Consider the following 10052-nt stretch of genomic DNA (forward strand, 5'->3'; position numbering starts at 1 on the left):
CAGAGCAATTGGGATTGTGCTAATTAATAATAATTATTATGAAAGTATACAGTCGGGTAACACATAATTAGTAAACCTCCCAAAATCACACAGATTAACAAAATATATAAAGTATGAACAAAATACAAAAATATCGTAAAAAAACAGAAAAAAAATCCCCTAAAAAAACAGATCTACCTAAACTAAAAGAAAACTAAGGAAAAGAAAAAAAAGGGTTATTATGATACCTCAGATAGAACCAATAGTGTCGCCACTTCCGCTCCTCTACCCATATATTGAAATCACAAAATAAATTTGGCAAGGGGCAAATTACATTATGTGCAAATATTGAATAAATGGTATCCAAGTCTCATCAAATTTAATAGATGGGTCAGAAATGACCCTTCTATATTTTTCCAGATTTAAACAAGATATAGTTTGAGAAAACCAATGAAATGCAGTTGGAGGACTAATCTCTTTCAAATTCAATAGTATAGATCTTCTAGCTATTAGAGTAACAAAAGCAATCATCCGACAGGCTGAAGAGGTCAAATGATATTTTTCTATCATTGGTAAACCAAAGATGGCAGTAATAGGATGAGGTTGTAAATCGATATTCAAGACAGTTGAAATAATATCAAAAATATCGTCCCAATATTTCTTCAATAAAGAGCAAGACCGAAAATTGTGAGTTAATAAGTCTATCTCAGAATGATATCTATCACATACAGGGTTTATATGAGAGTAGTAGCGAGATAATTTGTCCTTAGACATATGAGCCCCATGTACAACTATATACTTTATCAACGCATCTTTATCACAACTAGAGGAAGAGTTAACTAGCTGGAAAATTTGTTGCCATTTCTCAGTAGGTAAGGTAAGCTTAAGTTCCTTTTCCGTAAGACCACAAGACAAAGGAGCAGAAGTTGGCCATTCGGCCCATCGAGTCTGCTACGTCATTTTATCATGAGCTGATCCATTCTCCCATTTAGTCCGACTCCCCCGCTTTCTCACCATGACTTTGATGCCCTGGCTACTCAGATACGTATCAATCTCTGTCTTAAATTCACCCAATGACTTGGCCTCCACTGCTGCCCGTGGCAACAAATTCCATAGATTCACCACCCTCTGACAAAAAAAAAAATTCTTCGCATTTCTGTTCTGAATGGGCGCCCTTCAATCCTTAAGTCATGCCCTCTCGTACTGGACTCCCCCAATATGGGAAATAACTTTGCCACATCCACTCTGTCCATGCCTTTCAACATTCGAAATGTTTCTATGAGGTCTACCCTCATTCTTCTAAACTCCAAGGAATACAGTCCAAGAGCGGACAAACGTTCCTCATATGTTAACCCTCTCATTCCCGGAATCATTCTAGTGAATCTTCTCTGTACCTTCTCCAACGACAGCACATCCTTTCTTAAATAAGGAGACCAAATCTGCCCACAGTACTCCACGTGAGGTCTCACTAGCGCCTTGTAGAACCTCAACATAACTTGCATTCGCCTTCCTCACTACTGACTTAACCTGTAGGTTTACCTTAAGGGTACCCGGTACAAGGACTCCCAAGTCCCATTGCATCTCAGAACTTTGAATTCTGTCCCCATTTAAATAATAGTCTGCCCGTTTATTTCTTCTGCCAAAGTGCATAACCATACACTTTCCAACATTGTATTTCATTTGCCACTTCTTTGCCCATTCCTCCAATCTATCCAAGTCTCTCTGCAGACTCTCCGTTTCCTCAGCACTACTGGCCCCTCCAACTATTTTCGTATCGTCAGCAAACTTAGCCACAAAGCCATCTATTCCTTAATCCAAATCGTTAATCCACAATGTAAAAAGAAGCGGCCCCACCACGGACCCCTGTGGAACACCACGAGTAACCAGCAGCCAACCAGAACAGGATCCCTTTATTCCCAATCTTTGTTTCCTGCCAATCAGCCAACGCTCTATCCACGTATGTAACATTCTCTTAATTTCATGGGCACTTATCTTGTTAAGTAGCTTCATGTGTGGCACCTTGTGAAAGGCCTTCTGAAAATCCAAATATACAACATCCACTGCATCTCCCTTGTCTAGCCTACTGGTAATTTCCTCAAAAAATTGAGGCAGTTTTGTCAGGTAGCATTTTCTTTTAAGGAATCCATGCTGAGTTCTGCCTATCTTGTCATATCCCTCCAGGTACTCTGTAACCTCATCCTTGACAATCGACTCCAACAACTTCCTAACCAGCGATGTCAAGCTAACAGGTCTATAATTTCTTTTTTGCTTCCTTGTCCCCTTCTTAAATAGCAGAGTGACATTTGCGATCTTCCAGTCCTCCGGAACCATGCCACAATCTTCCTACTTTTGAAAGATCATCGCTAATGCCCCCGCAATCTCCACAGCTACTTCCCTCAGAACACACGGGTGCATTCGGTCTGGTCCGGGAGATTTATCTACCTTTAGACTATTCAGCTTCCTGAGTACTTTCTCTGTGGTAATTGTGACTGCGCATACTTCTCTTCCCTGCCACCCTTGAGTGTCCGGTATACTGCTGATGTCTTCCTCAGTGAAGACTGATGCAAAATACTCGTTCAGTTCCTCTGCCATCTTCTTATCTTCCATTGCAATTTCCCAGTCATTCCTAATTGTATTGGAAACATCTGGATTTACTCTCCTTGTCATATTATAAATAATTGCTATAGAACCTTTCCAAAAAAGGTTTAAATCCATTTTTTTCCCATTATATCAGTAGAATGTGAAATCGGAAAGGTAGTAAGAACAGTATTTAAAAAGTTTCTAATCTGTAAATATCTAAAAAAAATGTGATTTAGGCAAGTTATTTTTATTAGATAATTGTTCAAAAGACATAAAACAATTATCTAAAAATAAATCAGAAAAACGTATTATACCTTTTGTTTTCCAGACCATATATGCTTGATCCGAAAAAGATGGCTGAAAAAGAAAGTTGGATATAATGGGGCTAGTTAAAATAAATTGATTCATTCCAAAAAGAATTCGAAACTGAAACTATATTCGAAGAGTATATTTAACTATTGGGTTACCCATTTGTTTGTCCAATTTAGAGAAGTCAAAAGGAATTGGGGTCCCTAAAATAGAACCCAGTGAAAACCCTGAAACAATTATATTCAACATTAATCCATTGTGGACTTGAAACTGTGTCCCAATTCTATGTCCAAAATTTTAAATAACGAATATTAATCGCCCAATAGTAGAATCTAAAGTTTGGCTATGCTAAGCCATCCTCCTTTGTGGGCTTCTGTAAATGTCTTTTCCCTAGTCTAGTAGTTTTATTCTGCCATATGTATGAGGAAATTTTTGAATCAACATCATCAAAACAAGATTTCGGAATAAAAATTGGCAGTGCTTGAAATAAATATTGAAACTTAGGTAAAATAATCATCTTATCAGCGTTGATCCGACCAATTAATGACAAAAACATTGGTGACTATTTAGTAATAAAACCTTTAATCTGATCAAGGGTCAAAAATTATCCTTAAATAAATCCTTACGCTTCTTAGTAATTTTAACGCCTAAATAAGTAAATTGATCAGTAACTAATCTAAATGGTAAACATTTAAAGTTTGGAACCATCATATTTAACGGAAAAAGTTCACTCTTATTAAGAGTCAGTTTGTAACCAGAAAATTTACTAAACTTATCCAACAAGGATAAAGTTGCAGAAATGGATTTTTCTGGGTCAGAAATATATAATAGTCAATAATCTGCATTTAATGGTAACTTATGTCTCTCTTTCCCACGAGTAATACCAAGAATATTTGGTGAATCTCGAATTGCAATTGCTAAAGGCTCTAAAACAATATCAAATAATAAAGGACTTCAAGGACAACCCCGCCTAGTGCCACGAAATAATCGAAATAAAGGAGATCTTTGATTATTAGTCAAAACCGAAGCTAATGTAGTATGATATATCAATTTAATCCAGGATATAAATATCGGGCTAAAATTGAACGTCTCAAGTATAGTAAATAAATATGGCCATTCAACTCTGTCAAAAGCTTCCTCAGCATCTAAAGTAGTAACACATTCTGGAGTTCTCAGTGAAGGAGTATAAATAATATTTATTAATGTCCTAATATTGAAAGATTTTTAATAAATCCAGTTTGATCCGCGGAAATTATTTGAGGCAATACCTTTTCTAACCTAGATGCTAATATTTCAGAAAAAAAATTTCAGATCAACATTCAATAAGGATATCGGTCTATATGAAGTACATTCAGTAAGATACTTATTATTTTTAATTAAGGAAATAGAAGCTCCATAAAATGATTGTAGTAGTTTACCGATAATAATTGCATCTCTAAAAACTTTTAAAATTCTGCTGATTAGCCGTCTGGGCCGGGAGATTTGCCAGAATTCATTGAAGAAATAGCATCCATTTCTTCATCCATAATAGGTGTTTCTAACTTTAAACGTTCTTCCGGTGTTAATTTCGGAAAGTTCAAATTCCTTAAAAAAATTTGCATCTCCCTAGGATCCTGAGGAAATTCTGACTGATATAAAGATGTATAAAATTCTTGAAAAGATTTATTAATCTCATCATGATCAACTATTGAAATATCATTAGGTTTACGAATCTTAGTAATTTGACGTTTAACCGAAGCTGTTTTTAATTGATTGGCTAATAATTTACCAGATTTATCACTATGTATATAAATCTCACTTCTTGTTTTTATTAATTGATTTTCTATTGACAACGTTAAGAGTAAACTATGCTCCATTTGAAGTTCATCTCTCTGTTTGTAAAGCTCCTCAGTAGCAGCAGTGGCATATTGTTTATCGATGTCTTTATTCTTATCATTCAACCCAAGTATTTCATTCTTGGTGCGTTTTTTCAATCCAGCCGAGTAGAAAATGATCTGACCACGGATATAAGCTTGAGGTGTCCGATATAACCCCACTGGGAATTTCATCCGTAGTATTGGTTAAAAAATAAAGCAGCCAATCTGATCCTTAATAAATTTTACAAAATCTGAGTCTTGAAGTAAGTTGGAATTAAAACGCCATTGTCTAGTATTAGAATGTATATCCCTTAATTTAATAGAGAGATTCAATGGTGCATGATCAGATCTGGCAATGATATCATAGTTACACTCAATTACGGATGGAATTAAACGAGTCTATAAAAAAAAGTCAATCCTAGAATAAGTATGACGCACGTGTGAAAAGAAAGAATATTCTGTATCCTTGGGATGTAGAAATCTCCAGATCTCGGAGATTCCAGAATTAATCAAAAACGAATTGATAAGAGTGGCCGACTTATTCGGTAGTGCCTGAGTTGGTACAGATTTATCCATCGAAGGATTTAAGCAGCAATTAAAGTCACCCCCCATTATCAACATGTAATCACATAAATTAGGAAAGGAGGTAAATAATTGTTTATAAAATTCAGGGTAGTCCACATTCGGGGTATAAACATAACAACTTTCTTATTAAAAAGGAAACCGGTAATTAACCAGAGTCCTCCATTCCTATCAGAGAAGGAATTGTGATGTACAAATGCAATTGAAGAATCTATAAAAATTGAAACCCCTCGCACCTTAGCTTTGGAGTTGAGTGATACTGTGTGCCTTCCAAACTTTTGAAAAAGACGCTGATTATCCTCTTTCTTCACATGAGTTTCTTGGGCAAAAATAATATGGGCATTCATACCATGAAATACTTTAAAAATCGTTTTCCTTTTAATCGGATGGTTTAGTCCATGTGTATTGCAAGAAACAAAATTAATCCTCTGAGCCATGTTAAATTTGAATCAATCTTTTGGTCTATAAAGAGTTAACCAGAGTATAAATTCATGTAACCGGAAGAGGAACCAGCATTTGGAAAGGAGACGGAAGTTGCGACAATACAGCCATTGTTGTAGTTCAAATTTAGCCCATTGAAATATAGAATAAGACCCCCCCCCGCGCCACCCAAGAAACCCTAAAACTAAACCAAGAAATGCCAGAAAGCTAGCTAAGACTAAATCTACCCCCATTTCTCCAGAAGGCGGCTCCCAAATATACGCTGGTAAAAAGACCACCTGGAAAAGAAACTACGCTATAACAGCGGAAAAGACAATAAACTTAACAGATACAGTAAAATAAAATACCTTAATATTATGATCACTAACATACTAATAAAATAAAGAGAAAAAAGAAAGATACCAATACAGAATATTCAATATAAAATATTTGTAAGGAAGAACAGTTGAATGAAAAAAACATATCTGGAAAGAAAAGTATTATGGGAAGAACAACCCAAAAAGATGACGCGGTAAAGAAAAGCAAAGGTTTATGCGAAAAAGACAAAACGCCATCATTGTTGTACCACAGCGAGAAAAAAACATGATCCCCCCCCCCGCCACATATAATAATTAAAAAATATATAAAAACCCGATAACAACGGTAAAATTAAGTATAAAGAATACCAACACTACCGATCAAAACTAGAAGTCTTATATTTATAAAAGTCAATCTTCAAAAATGAATCGTATGATTAATAGAATTAGAGAAAAAAAACGAAAAGCCAAAACCAATATCAAAAGAATCGTATATTAATTAAACCGTGACGGCTGATTCAAGTTCTTCCAGAAAGCTTCGAGCAGCACTTGTAGAGTTGAAGAAATGTCGCTGGCTGTTCGCAGAGAAATTCTTAAACGGGCAGGATACAGTAATGCAGGTTTGAGACCCTTTTGGTAACATTCCATCATCAGAGGTTTGAAAGCCAATCGCGCTCTCATTAATTCGGGGCTGAAATCCTCATACAATCGGAATTGATGGTCTTGATATTTAATCATTCCCTGCCGTCGGTCTACTCGTATGTGTTGCTCTTTGACATGAACATAATGAAATCGGATAATTACTGGTCTCAGTTTAGATTGATTTATTCCGAAAAATCCGATGCGCACGATCGAGCAATGGAGGATCATCCGGGAATTCAGAGCTAAACGCAGTCTTTAAAAGTTCAGAAAAGAATATTAAAGAGTCTCCTGTCTCAACTCCCTCGGGGAGACCAATTGAACGTAGGTTCTTTCTTCTGGATCGGTTTTCCAGATCAGTAATATTCAATTTAAGACTCTCCAGCTGTTTATCTGTCGAAGAAACTTTTAGTTCCAAACTCTCGATGTTTTCATCTTTCTTTCGTGCATCCTCCTTGAATTCGCTGATTGTGTTTTGTTGCTGTTGAACTTGATGGTCGAGCAGACCAAAAGATTGCATAATTGCCGTAATTTATTCTTTAAACCCTCGGCGTATTTCATCAGCTTGTTCACGGAACAAATTCATCAACAGTTCATAAGCTATCTCAGAATGTTTAGGATCGGGTTTCTTTTTTCCCCTCGCCATCGACATCTTTTGCAGGTTGAATGTCTCGGACTTTAGGTCTTGTAACTGTTTCTTTACTCATCTCTTCAAAGTTCAAAATCCAAACTTAAAAGTAAATTAAATAAAGGTGATCATAGATACAAAATGAAAAAGCAACGGAGCGAAGCCCAGAAGTGACCTCACAGCGTGAGCGCCGTCTGGAGAATCCGAACGCCTGACTCAGAGCGAATGATCTCTTCCCAGAAACAGAACGTAGTAGAAGAACAGCTGATATGCTGGTACACTACCCAAACTACGTGGCGCCCAACTTAATGTGGAGAGTAACGACATTGCTAGGGCCCTGGCAGAAATCTATAATAACTGTTCGGTCACAGAAGACGCTCAAGAGTACCGACAGGGAGATAGTGTTATTCTTCATTTATAAGGGAAATGGAAGAAAATCAGGAACGAATAGATCAGCAGGTCTTAGATTCAGGAACCCTATCAGGAAGATTATGAAATCTATTCGCCTATTGAAAGGATTGATTTATTCGGGATCATTGGCATGGCTTTGTGCAGGAAAAGTTAGTCCCTTTAATTTCGATTGAGTTTTTATTTAGGAAGTAACGCAGATGGTTAATTTCGCTAGAACAGTGGATATTGCCGGCGTCGATGTTAGTGAAGTTTTCACCGGGGTACGTCATGGCTGGCTAATCTGGAGATACTGACATTTGAGAGAACTCGTTCCTCCGGAATTTTGACGTGCAGAGGGATCATGGCGTGTATGTGGATAGATCCCGCAACTGGCGACACAAATATTACAGTGGGTAAAGAGCACGTGCAGCGTTGTTGTCTTCATCGGTCTGGGTGCCGATTCTAGGAGATGTGTGCGCTGTTCTGGTTGCTCCATGACTCGAAGAATGCAAAGGTTTGGAGGGGTGCAGTATCGGTTCACCATGGTGTTTTCGAGATCAGACAATATATCGTATAATAGACAATAGACAATAGGTGCAGGAGTAGGCCATTCGGCCCTTCGAGTCAGCACCGCCATTCACTGTGATCATGACTGATCATCCACTATCAGTATCTAGTTCCTGCCTTATCCCCATGATTCCGCTATCTTTAAGAGCTCTGTCCATCTCTTTCTTGAAAGCATCCAGAGAACTGGCCTCCACAGCCTTCTGTAAGGAAAGATTGGAGAAAATTTAGTTCTTTATTTTGTGGAGCAGAGGAGTCTGAGGAGCGAACTGATATGGTTTTATAAATTATGAGAGGCATAAGTAGATAGACTTAACAGTCCGAGTTTTTTTTGGGGGGTAGAGCTACCAAATACTTAAGGACAACGTATTAAAGTAAGATAGATCTGTTTTGCCTCCACCTCCTCTGACAGTTCGACCCATTAAAACTTAAACATTTTTTACGAGACAGTTTATTTCCTGTTGCACAGACAGGGTTGCTGGAACGTGCAGGGGTAGTGGTCGAAGACATACGATTGCATTATTAAAGGTGAATTTAGATGGCCGCATGAACAGGCAAGGAACACTGAGATATAAGCTATGAACAGGTACTTGAAGTAGTTCGGATTTTTATCATGGTCATCACAAATATCCTGGACCTATGATCTGTTCCTGGACTCTGCTCTAGATCTAAATTCTGTGTTTCTGGTGATCTCTGGCGTTCGAGAAAAAGGTGTCAAAGAAAACCCCTCAAGCCACAAAGTATAAGTCATCAGTGGAATGAGAGAAGGCATTATTTTGACAGAAGGAAAACATGTCAGATATTCGTCAGCAGCCAATGACGACAACAAGCAGACGGCGCACAACACTACGAGAGAGGCTTCATTTAAATATATTTCTTCTTAACTACAATCGATTGCAGCCCACAATTTCCATTTAAGGGTGTTTTAAAACACCATCTGTCATACGGAGGTGGCTGGGAACGGACCCAAGTGCAAGACACAGACACTGAAGGGACAGGACTAGGATACAGGGCGATGGCAAGGACATGGACAGGAAAACTAGGAACCTGGAACAGGAATGGACGAGAGAGCTAGGAGTCCGGGCTTGGACTCCGAGCCAGAGACTGGGCAAGGACCCAGTACCTGGGTCTTGCCTCTGCTCGGACCGCAGAAGTGACCTGGGACGCCGCGAGGCCGGAGGCGGGAGACCTGGGACGCTCCTCCTGGGCAGGGCACGGTTCACCTAGGCAAGGCGCGGTTCACCTTCCGACAGACGCAACGTACAGGAAGGGCCAGAACCAACCCCAGGTAACGGCAAGACTGCCTGGCTTACCTGGGCGGATGCAAAGGACAGGAAGGGTGCTAGATACAGGGTGGCTCCAAGACAAGACTGCAGGCGAGTCGAGCCGAGAGTTACCAGCAAAACCAGGCAAGAATTCAGGGAATGCAAGGCGAGACAAGACGAGATGAGATGAGAACTTCAGGTAAGGCGAGACTTACCAGCAAGACAAGGCAGGGCTTCAGCCGAGGAAGCAGAAGGCAGAGCAAGGGATACAAGCAGTAAGGACAAGAACAATCCAGCAGCCACGCCTGCGTATCTGAAGGTATTTATGCAGCTAGCCCCAATGAGTATCAGCTGCCTCAATTAGCTCAACAAGATCAGAAACAGGGTAGATAGGAAAACCTGGAGCAAGAGTCGACGGACCGGACCGTGAACCGGAATACAGACTTCACGGATCGGACCACGACACCATCTGGCGTTTCACAATCTCCTGGGTGATTTGGCGGTGAAGAGAGCGAAGTGGCGG

Source organism: Mobula hypostoma, chromosome 8, assembly GCF_963921235.1.
Source record: "Mobula hypostoma chromosome 8, sMobHyp1.1, whole genome shotgun sequence".
NCBI lineage: Eukaryota > Metazoa > Chordata > Chondrichthyes > Myliobatiformes > Myliobatidae > Mobula > Mobula hypostoma.